Source organism: Anser cygnoides, chromosome 3 (assembly GCF_040182565.1).
Source record: "Anser cygnoides isolate HZ-2024a breed goose chromosome 3, Taihu_goose_T2T_genome, whole genome shotgun sequence".
NCBI lineage: Eukaryota > Metazoa > Chordata > Aves > Anseriformes > Anatidae > Anser > Anser cygnoides.
The window spans coordinates 47615929-47628292 of NC_089875.1; the positions used below are offsets into that span (position 1 = coordinate 47615929).

A 12364-nucleotide genomic window follows, 5' to 3' on the forward strand; every position below is an offset into this window, starting at 1 on the left:
TCTCGACTCCTCAGGGACAAAAGGGTTGGTGTTGGACAGCTGATAGAACTGCAGTCTCGAGAAAACTCGGATGCTGCCAAAGAACAGTCAAGAAGTCCCTGTGTGGGTAAACAGGATGGTGGGGGCAGTCCCTGACACCTGTCAGCAAAGGATTGATTTCTACTCCGGACTGGAAAGATTGCTCCTGCCTGGTTTGAGTGAATATTCTCATTGTTCACATTTAGTAATTTTGATTGATACTAAATTCATGATGACCTCAGTGCAACTACATGGGGAATAAGCTTCTTGAGTTGGTTTGCATTGGTGGGGGAGGGAGGGAGGAAAAGACTGATTAAAGACGTAATTGCTGCCCTTGGTGCTGTTATATGCACAATGAGTTCCTGAAGATGTTTCTGCCATAAAATTAAATCTTTACTAAAATGTTTCTGCCTTTTGTCCTGTCCTATCACATCACTCTTGCATTGGGAACAAAATAGATTAGTTACGAGTGCTTGGTATTGCCTGGTTTAGCACCTTGCTTCTTGACAGAAGGTGCAGATGATCAGAGTTGGCAATTACAGACTCAATGGATTTATGTGGGTGGGTGTGGTGATTTATTTATTTTTTAGGGGGAGGGACTTTTTTTTTTTTAAAATCTTAGATCAATGGTTGGCTTCCTTTTGGTTTTAAGAGTTAACCTACCTTAGTGAACCCTTACCAAAGTCAACAATAGGACCCAACCCAACTTTGCAACTTCCATCTCATGTTGAGTTGTATATAACCACAGAAAGTAGCCCTATATGGACAAAAAGCATTTATATGCTATTTGGGAGCACGTTAATGGAAGTTATAGTGGTACAATATCTATTTTAATTGCTGAAAACTGAAAAGATTGTTCAGATTAAAAATGGTTTCTGAATTTATTCTGATCTTCCATTTTTAACTGTGAAATGAAGGAAATTCATCTTGCTAACTGATCTCAAAACTGACTTGCTGTTAGCAAGTTCTGTGGTAGTAACTGGCCTTTTCCTGCCTCCCCAGACTCAAAAGATGCAACTTCCAAAGCACAACGGAAGTGAATTTCTTTTTTTCATTTCTTTTATTTAATTCTGGTTGGTGCTGAGTCTGTGCTGGTATCTTAAACAAACAAAACTCAATTGGAAGCCAAAATCAAGCTTTTGTGAGAAGCAGAGGGAAAATGGTGTAAGTTTATGAAAATGCTGATTGTCAACAACGTTTCTACATGCCACTGAATTTAGTGGACAACTCTTACTGACTTCTTCAGTGGACTTTGAATCAGACCCTGTGTGCTTGTTTTAAAATATTTGATGCAGCATATGCATGTTGCAGAAAACATTGTTTAAATGTAGGAAGGGTGGAAGCAGCTGAAACGTGCTGCAATCCTTGCCAATTGTCTTGGGGAAAAAAAAAGGAATATCTAATGAAATATTACACTGTTTAACTGTACACATCCTGTTCCTATTAAAGCTCACTTATAAACATTTCAGAACTATTTCATATAGCTTATGGAATTCATACAATTTTACATGTACTGGTACTACAACCTGTCTTCAGGGTTTTTGATTCCACTGTGTCTGTTACTATGAAAAGGGAATTTGTCAGGTGCTGGCTTCTGTTAGAAAATTCATAGCTTGTGGTAATCTGACTTGTTTCGCTGTTACAAAGTACATAAAATTCTATTTTGTAAATTTTTAAGGGTGACTTTATACAAACAGAAGTCTAGAGCTTTTATCCCTGTTACTCTGGGATTCTGTGCTGCAGCATCGTGCTCTTTTACATATCTAAAGACAGGCCAAAATGCTGGAGTAGTTTCTGCAAAGTTTGGGTAGAGAGTTGGGGCCTTGGTCTGAAAATCACCAAAGCTTTTGCTGAATGGCTCAGTCTCTCCATTTTACTTTCGAGCCTCTGCCTTCTGTATGCATTCAGTGGTTTATTATTTATGTGTCAGTGGTGCTTAAAAGCTGCAGTCGTGAACTGGGATGTCAATATGCCTCTGGACTTCATGCAGATTGAAAAGATTGGTTTTGACCTTGGTTTTGAAAATCTGGTGGTACTTTCTCTTTTTTTTTGACTCAAAGTAATATTTGATATTCTGAAATGCTTGTCTGAATTACAGCTAGTCTTTCTGTCTGCGTGTTTTTTGATAAATGGCAGTTTTACTTACTTAACTATTGCTGAGTATTGTTACCTATTTTTAATGTCTGTTAAGTGAACTTTCTGTCATTTTACTGTTCCAAACCTAAACAAATGTTTTAACTTTCAGATTGGACCATTTATTTATTTTTTTCCCCCACAATCAGGACTAGTAAAATTTGCTGAAGTGAAATGATGATGACTTTGTTGTTAAGTTATAGCACAAAATTGCCCCATTTAGAGAGCAAGTACTGGGATCTTGCTAATGTTTAACCACTAGAAATTATAAGGAAGCCCTAAAGTGGGTTTTCGATTGATCTGTGAGATTACAGTGGAAAAAGTTTTGAATAGCCAAGCCAGGTAAAAGGCAACCTTATATAAGCCTCTTCTCTTCTTCTTTCATAATTATGGCTTTTTTTTTTTCCCTTCTATTTGAGGGAAATGGGGACTTCTCATAGCATAACATAATATGTGATGATTTTAACTGCAGTTACAATGAATCAATTAGAGCTTTCAAAACTTCAGTCATGCAAAATAGGATGGCATTTCAGGGTAAGACAGAGAATATAATAAAGCATAAGAGCTGTCAGCACAAAGTACTAGAAACAATACAGGAAAAAATATTTTCCCAGAATACAGGATTAAATCTGACTGTCTGAACATGCTTGAGTATATTTGCAAGACTACAACTCATTCAAAATTCTAAGAGCCTTCCCCTGTAGTTTTTGATTTGGTCTTGTAGGAAAAGCATGGGCAAATTTCTTTTAAAACCAGATGTGTTACGCACATTCTCACATAGGAAACAATATTTCATAGTTCCTTGCTCAAAAGAAAAATAAGATCTGACAGTATTGGGTATGTGTCAATATAGAAGTCTTAATGCTCTACAATAAAGCCCAGACTCTGAAATCTTTTTGTTCATACTGAGTAATTTCCTATTTTACAATTAGCCAACAGAACTCCTCTGGAGTAAAGACTGGTACTTACTGAGAATAAACATGTGTGTATTGGTCTTTGTTAATTGTAAAAGAATAAAGTTTTCATATTTGCATAGCTGAAATGTTAAACCTTCCAAGGGTGAAAGAGCAGTCAACTGTAAAATCCTATTTTTGGTGGTTTTGTCATAGACTTCTATAGGATCTTTGTCCTTAGTCGCTGTCGACCTTTTTGAACATTCTCTCCAACTGCAGTGTTCCATGGTTATGCTCTAATTTTGGGTCATTCTTTGTGGCCAGGGAACTTCCTCTCCTCTGTGGGATGTACCAAACAGCTGGATGCTGGATATCCAATTAATGAAAGGGAAAATGGCTTTGGGAGAATCACCTCTGGAACGTGGAGAAGGGAACTTTTTAGTATGTATAGGAAAGATGACATTTCCTTTAGGAAAAAGTTATGCTGAATTTATTAGACAAGTAACCAATACAGTTCTATAGACTTTCTTTGATGACGTTAATTATTCAGTAGAAAATAATGTTATTTTTATGGGTTTTCTTTTAAAATTAACCTAAAAGGTTTTACAGTGAGGATAATATTCTGTACGAACTTTCAGGACATGGACTTTACCCCATAAGAATTGTTATGGTTCATTCAAAATATCCTTCAAACTTTCCATTATAAATACCTTCTATTTCCCTCTGGGTTTGTTCTGGCAAAACTGAAGTCCATTTAACTTCTTACTTTTTTAATAAGGTTAATAGCTAATTCGAAAGCGTTGGCAGTCTGTTAGATAGGGAGTGAATGATATTCTTTTGTGTCCTGCAGTAAGTTCTTTGGAAAAGAGGAGTGCTGGACAAAGCTGGACACATCTTGCAGAACCTTGCTGCAGTTATCTGTTTGAATGTAAAACCCACTTGTGAGCAGGTCTCAGATTTGGCTCTCTTAACTCTGCTGCCTTAATTGTTAATTCTGACCTGAATTTCCATCATATGTGGCAAAATGCACACATGCGTGCATAGGGTTGCTATTAGCTAGGGTTTAGCTGTTTCCCCATAAGCATTCATGGGAGGGCATTTTCTCAAATAACCATCTTGTTTTGCTGTGGTAGATCTGAAATGAAGGGTGCACTGGGGTAATTCATGCTTTTATTATGCTACGTGGAATGGAGTTCTTTATGTTGGGGGTAAAAATTAAGAATCAATTTTAAGCTGGGGCATGTAGGCCCACCCATTGTTGGGGAAGATATGAGTTGAAACCTTTGAGAAGCTAATGGGAAAGATATGACTGAAAATAGAACATTTTTAACGAATACTTTACCCTGCACAGAAGTGTCCCTATGTATTTATTAGTTGACAGCTATAATATGTAGACTTGCTTTAGTAATTTCAAGAATATTATTTTCTTGAGAATTTTGTTGCAAAGTAAGTATACATTGAAAGGTTTGTATCTATAGATTTTAAAAGAAAGTCATAGTTAAGTATAGAACTACTGTGTGTGTTAAAACTCCTTTTCCTTAATAGAAGTTCTTACTGTGCCTCCTGGGTTCTCAAATACCTGGTAATTAAAATCTTGTGGTACAATATAAATGTGTGTTCATGCATTTATATAACTGACTAGTAATGGGTCTGTATATGGCTACAGATGTGCCATGTATCAAAAGTACATTAGTGTCTTTTGAGAATTAATTCTGTACTATATACATTAACATTTATTTTGCATTTCTGTACACTATAAAGTACTTCTGCTCCAGCAGAAACACCTTCAGAACACAAAAATGAGTATGTGAAAGCTGTGCCGTTTTCTGTCTTTATTGGTTGGTCTGATAACTGTTTTCCCTATAAACTGTTTATATCCTGTTTATATACCACAGCTACAGTATCCTAGTTGTTACAACAATTATGGAGGTATCTTGCAAAGCATCCATCCAAAAATCCACTATTTTTCGCTGCATGTGGTTACCTCAAAATGTCTAACTGTATTTGCTGTCCTCTTTTCCATTGTATACTCTGAGTCTCAGCATATTGCAATCCTGTAGAAGTCAAAAGGTGTAGAGGAATTAGTTGTCTATTGGAATGGGACATTGCTTTGGGTATAAAAAAAACAATAATAATTAGATGTGTTTTGCTTTTTTCCAAGACCACAAATATTTGTTTATCTGTATACTTTGTTCTGAGGAAATGTCTGCCCACTGTCACAGAACGTGACTTCTTACTGCCTCTGGTAAGTTTTCAATATTAAAGAGGGGAAAATTAACTCTTGTTTATGTATTGATGTTTATCTTAGTTGAAGATCTTGGCTCAAGAAAGCTTTTTTGGGGTACGGGTTCAGGGTCAGTACAAGAAAGCCTACATAGAAAAATACAGCTTTCATATCTGACTCACCCTATGGGCTGCCTAAAGAGAGTTATCTTCCTGTTGTCTTTGGAAAACTAGGGCATGATATGCTCATCCTGGTTTCTGTTGCCTTTACAAAGGAAGGGCATGGCTAACAGGGAAGTTCGGCCCTGCTACTGCTTGCCATTTCTGCTAATGGAATCTGTTGATGAAGGTGTGAGTTAAAGTAGTCTCTCAACTGTCTTCAAGTTATCCAGAAAATGGAACCCTAGATGTGAATGCTTGACAGTGCTGTAAATGTGACTGTAGACTGAAGGTGTCTGGGGAAGTTTCCTAGTGAAAGATGTGGGTTGCTATGGCCTCTTAACCATGAAAAGCAATAAGGCTGGGTTTCTACACTTGCTGTTGGGAGTTGAGTGGCTAAGTTACCTTTCCAACATATAAGTGCTTTTCAAAAGTTTCAATGTTGTTTGGAAGCTTTATCATTTCAAACTGCTGTATATAAACGCTGAGGCGTTTTTCAAGTCTATCTATCAAAAGTAAAAACCCTATTGAAGGAAAACTGAAGAAATGACAAGCAAAAGTTAATATTTATTAACTTTGCTTCTCGATCGATGTGTATATCCCATGATATGCTCTCTGACCTTCCCTGTCCTTTGTAACAAAACACTTAACAGTATAAATAAATACTGCCTGTTTTATGTTTTGTGACTGAATTCACATGGGTGGTGTCCAGGGCTCTAATACAATCTTGTTGCAGGGCATGAGATGAAAATACTGATAAAAAGAGAAGATGAAAAGCAACAGCAAACTTAATTTGACTCTTAGTTAGTGTAATACTTACCATTAAATTTCACCTTTTCAGATAAAAGACAATGGAATTGTTCTGATGATAAAATTGGTCTGAAATTGATTGGTATAATAATTGGAATAATTGATTGGTCTGAAAGAAGACTAAATTTTTCTTTATTGTTTACATTTCTTCTTTCCCTCCAAGTTCAAAGGAAGAAATGTGTTCTAACTGAAGACTGCTTCTAAGGAAAAATTATGCCTAGAACTTCAACTGTTTCTACAGGTTCAAGTAAATTTTTTTTTGTCAAAGAAATTTTCAGACAGCTCTAAAGTTCTTAAATAATTTACAGTACATAAAATAAGAAAAATGTATTTTTTTTCTAGCTGACATGAACATTAAACCCATTTTTCCTTTATCCATTATGGTCTTAATATAAAGCTGTCAAACTAGAAATTTCCTCATGCTAAGGAAAAAGATGCCATCAGCTTCTAATTAATCAGCTGTATTTAAAGACAGTATTTAAAGACAAATCTACTACATATTATAATCTGTATAACTGATTGTAAAACTGTAGCCATTGCATTATGAAGGGAGTTGTTCTTACTGCAACAAAATATTGAACTGCGTAGGTCAAATTCTAAGATATTCTCATTTTTAATTTTTTGTGTGTTATGCAAAGGTCTCATACACCTTCACCCAAAATTAAGAGGCTGACTATTAAGAAGTAATCCTTAAAATGGTAAAATAAGAATAAGGCAAGATTTTTATCTTTTTGGGGCACAAATCACTAATGATGAGCCCTATCTCTTTCAAATTACAGACGTATCACTTCAAGATGTGTAATCATAGCTGGTCAGCTTAGGTTGCCTTTGTATTCGGTGGAGAATATATTCAGTGAAGTTCAGTGAAACACAGGCACCACCAGATGGTGATTCATCTAATTTATTTTAGACACCTATTTTAAGACATGATGAATCACCCAGTGAAGGGGCCTTTCTCACAGAATCACAGAAAAATTTAGACTAGCAGGGCCCTCTGGAAGTCACTAGTCCAAGCCTTGGCTGAAAGCTGGGCTCACTTCCAAGCTAAATCAGATTGATCAGGGCCTGTGCAGTTGAGTTTTGAAAATGTCCAAGGGCGGAGAGTTTACAGCCTCTCTAGGCACCTTTTTCAGTGCTGAACTGTTCTCACTTCATTTTTCTCCTTTTGTCTGATCAGCATTTCCAGCATGACAATTTGTGACCGTTGTCTCTTGTCCTTTTGCTGTGTGCCTTTGAGAGGTGCCACGTTCTCTACATCTCACCTTTAGCTCATTGAATTCAGTGATTGGGAAACTGTTCCCCCTTAACCTTCTCTCTCTTTTTTTTTTTTTTTCCAGACTAAATTTAACCCAGTTACTTCAGTCTTTCCTTGTATATCTCCCAGTACCGCCAACTGCTTAAGTAACTTGCAACTTTCTTAGTGCTTTAGTGCTCCCCTGCTGGATTCTCTCTACTGTGTCAACACCCAGTTGTATCAAAGTCTTTTTCTGCAGTCTTGCCAACCTACTGGTCCCTCTCTTGCATTGATTTTTTTTTCTCTCTGCTAATTGTAAAGGAAGTCTATGGTGACTAGACTTAAATGTTAAAGTCACGTAAATACCACCCTAAAAGCTGATTTCTATGACTTGAATAACTGTGGAATTTGGATACATTGCTATACTTGTGTACTTAAGCCTTGGAATCCTGCCTGCTTATTAAATACTCAGTTTGGATGTACCAGATGGGTGTGTTCAGTAATGTGCCTGCTTGGACTGAGTGCCACGAGGGCCTATCCTGGGATCTGTCCTGTCTAACATCTTCATCAATGACCTGCAGGAGGTGATTTAGAGCTGGCTCTTAAAGTTTGCAGATGACACCAAACTGGGGGGCCAAGTCAATATGCTAAAGAGCAGAGCTGTCATCAAGGGATGGAAGTAGGCTGGAGGGATTGGGCAGCAGGAACTTTGAAATTCAGCAAGGACAAAGGCTGAGTCCTGCGCTTGGAAAGAACCACCCCCTTGTGACAGTATGGGCTGGGGACTAACTGGCTGGGGAGCAGCTGTGCAGGAAAGAACCTGAGGAGTCTGGCAGACGACAAACTGAACGTGAGTCAGCAGTGTGTCCTGGCAGCAAAGGCAGTGGCCAACAGCATCCTGGGCTATATTACCAGAAGTGTGGTGCGGAGGGACATGATTATCCCTCTCTACTAGGCACTTGTGAGGCTGCCCCTGGAGTACTGCATCCATTTCTGGATCCCCAAGTAAGAAATAGACATGGATAAATTGGAATGAGTTTAGGGGAGGGCCACCAAGATGGCTGTGGTTGGAGTGCTGGCCAGGTGAGAAGAGGCTGAGGGACGTGGGCTAGTTTGTCCTGGAAAAGAGGTTACGTCTGGTGGAAATGTTGGCAGCCTCCCAATTTCTGCAGGAGGTTGTTGAGAAGACAGTCAGGCTCTTCATAGTAGTGTATGGTAGGAGAATGGGAGCTAATAGGCGTAAGGTTTAGTTTACATATAAGAAACAGTTTGTTCAGACTGAGGAGAGCTGAGCAGTGGAGCTGGTTGCCCAGAGGGGCTGTGTTGTGGTTTAACCCGGCTGGCAGCTAAACACCACACAGCCGTTCGCTCACCCTCCCCCCTCCCTCTCTGGGATGGGGGAGAGAAACGGGAAAGTGAAGCCTGTGAGTTGAGATAAAGACAGTTTATTAAGACAGGAATATAATAATAACAATAATAATAATAGTGATAATGATAATAGTATTAATAATAATAATGTGTAAGAAAACAAGTGATGCACAATGCAATTGCTCACCACCCGCTGACCGATGCCCAGCCTATCCCCGAGCAGCCGGCCCCCCACCCCGGCCAGCCACCCCTATATATTGTTTAGCATGATGTCAGATGGTATGGAATACACCTTTGGCCAGTTTGGGTCAGCTGTCCTGGGTCTGTCCCCTCCCAGCTCCTGCTGCACCCCTAGCCTGCTCGCTGGCAGGACAGAGCGAGAAGCTGGAAAGTCCTTGGCTTGGTGTTAGCACTGCTCTGCAACAATTGAAACATCAGCATGTTATCAGCGCTCTTCTCATCCTAATCCAAAACATAGCACCCTACCAGCTACTAGGAGGGAAAATTAACTCTGTCCTAACTGGAACCAGGACAGGCTGCTAAGCCTCCATCCTTGGAGGTCTTCAGGACCTATCTGGATAAAGCCCTGAGAAACCTGATATGATCTCAGTTGACTTTGCTTTGAGCAAAAGGTTGTAGTAGAGGTCTCCAGAGATCCCAACAACCTGAATTGCTATATGATCTGATGAGTTACATATATCACCTTCATCTCATGTTTTACAATTATTTTTGTTTCTTCCCTTTGGGGAGAGAACATAGGTGCAGGAACTATGTTCTATGTTTTCTTGTTTAAAATACTGAGTGAGAGGTGAGGAAAAAGTATGTTAATGGGTGAAAATACGACATTTAGGTATGTCATATTTAATACATTTCAGTATATTTCAATTTCAGTGTTCCTTTTTTTTTTTTTTTATTGCAATATGGCCTATAAAAAGGTCTCTTTAGAAAACATTAGTTGCTGAAAGAACCCTCAGATGAACTGGTTAAGATGCTGTCCATACGTTTACTGGGTATAGATAGAAATATTGCTTTTCAGCCTAATGAGTTTGTCCTTCATGTAGTCCAAAACACTTATGAATACAGCATTTCTCCATTCTGCACTTTTCCTTAACACAAAAATTCCACCAGCTAAATTCAGCTCTGCAGTTACTACAATCTCAGACATATCTCTGCAATCTCGTTGATTCAGCATTAGCGGGGTATAAAAAGAGAAGCAGTTGAATAGGTTCTTTAGATATTAATGGCTAAGGCTAGTGGGTTATTTCAGGAAGTAAGCGCTAAATACTTGAGTGTGGAATTACACATGTTGCATGCTTTAAAATGAAGGCCCAGATGAACATAATTTCATGTTCAGTCTTGATCCAAAGGGGGCCCTTGCTGTCTATCAATCTTCTTTGCAACACCATCCAGCATCTCATACTCAAAGTTGTTTAGCTAGAGCGAGAAGATGTAAGTGTTGGAGAGGAGTAAAAGGGCTGTTTCTACTCTTTTAACCAACCTAAATCTTTCACCTCACTCAGTGGGTATGTGAAATTGTCTTAAAGGGCTAAAATCAGCCCCAGAAAGAATGTTTTGTACCAGTCACTGCCTCGGAGGCTTGGCAGACCTTGGTAGGCCATGAAAGTCTTATAAGGATGCTCGTGACCCTGGTAACAAATTTCAGAAGGGGAAGGCAGTTTCTTTACTTAGGTTCTCATCAGTCCTAGCTGATCAGTGCTGCGTGTGTATGACTCTTTCCAAACTGCCTAGAAATTGGAGGATTTCTCAGCTTCAAGGATTTCTTGGCTTCCCCAAAGCTGTGTGGTTAATACCACTTGACTGAGCTTCCTGAGGCTGTAGGCAAGCCAGCTACAAATCTCCATTCTGCAAAACTGTAGCCATATACCTGCTCACTTGTTAGCATAGCTACCTGTTAGCACGTTTATGCTGTAGCAAAGCTGTATTTTCATCATCTTTAAAACAGTGTCAACATGTTTGCATCTAGGACATGGATCAGGTGTGGTGTGGGCCTTCTGATTGCCCAGACTGAAGATGTATCCTGCTGCAGCTCCATATATGCCTGCATTCCCGTATTCTTTTCCTAGGGAAGCCAAGGTTGGGGCAAGAGGGAATATATGCCCAGGTCTCACCTTGAGATGGGGGTCAGTACTCATCTGGGTTGGATGGGAAATGACCTTGCAAATGAGATTTAGTTGGAGTCAGCTTTATGAGAGTTAGTATGTTGCTGCCCATTTGGAAAAGAAATGACTTCACTAGAATATATGGAAAGCTTATTTTGAGGTGTGTTAATTATAGCAGAAATATCTTTGCCTGAAGAACAGATGGTTCACTGGGCTTTTGCCTAGGGAAATATTCTTGCTGGACCCATGGACAGTATACAGTATCACATAGAGACTCCTCGCTTCTGGCAGTATAGCAGAATTATTTTTCACCATTCAAAAAAATTCCCATTCAGAAACAAAACATAAAATAGCTTTCCTAGCTGGTGGCTTTAGCTTTTTCACCTCTGAGTAACAGTACTGGAACTGCCTGGCAAGGCTGCATGTGACTCTCTACGTACCTGATACAGGACCTCTTGTGCAGTACGAGGTTGTTGGCTGCAGACTGTTAATAACACCTGCCCTGATCATGCATTTGAGCTTTGTCCTGTGCATTCTTGTCTGGCTAACCTGTATGTTTTGAAATTCCTACTACACATGTTCTGCATGTTGACTCATTCGCAGCAAGCTGTACCTTAATTCCACCCTGTGATGTACTTAGCCTAGCTGTTGCACCTCATGCTAATTGGTGCCATCTGGCAGGGGTCCTGTGTATCACAGAGGACATACTTTGTTTGCTGTTTTGTTTTCTGTCCTAATAGTTTGCCAAAAGCTCTCTGAAGTGTAGGACCTTCATCTGTTGTTTGGTGTTTTCACAGTATCTCACAAAAAGAGATTTGAGCCCATGAGTGAGAGGCACAGGTGCTTTTGCAGTACAGGTGAGAAGTGCTCAAGTGCCTAATTTGAAGGGATTTCCTTCAGTCAAGCTTCCAGAATCCCAAGCATACAGAAACTCTGTTTGTTGGCAGATACGAATTGATTGAAATTGGATGATCAGCTGCAGGTTTTAGATATAGCCTTTCTAGATATATCTAGTTACTTTGCTTTCCTGATAATGTAAGCCTGCAATAGTGAAAGTTGCACTGTTCTATTAAAATGGGGTATATCCCTCATTCAAGATTCTGAAATTCTTGATCCTTCAAGTTATTGATGATACTTAATCAGCATTCTAGTAGCTAACTCAGTTTAAGATATGTATCATGTGAAGACTTTAATACTTCTTATGGTAACAGTGCCAGAGAGAGAGAGTACAGTAGTGTAAAAAAAAAAAAAAAAAATTCTCCTAAAATAGATTGAGTCAACATCTAATGTATGAAAAAATGGTCTTTTTTTTTTCTGCGTATATATAAAGTAAATCTTTCAATGAGTTTGAATTTAACAGTAATGTTATGTATATTAGGGGTTTTCCCTTTTATTTTAAATGAAAT

At 38.8% G+C, this 12364-nt stretch overlaps 1 protein-coding gene across 1 annotated transcript in view; it reads left to right on the forward strand.

Annotated features, from left to right (window-relative positions):
• PDE10A (phosphodiesterase 10A) overlaps window positions 1-12364 on the forward strand; it is a 371561-nt gene that overhangs the window by 19285 nt on the left and 339912 nt on the right. The gene's annotated exons all lie outside the window — the stretch shown is intronic.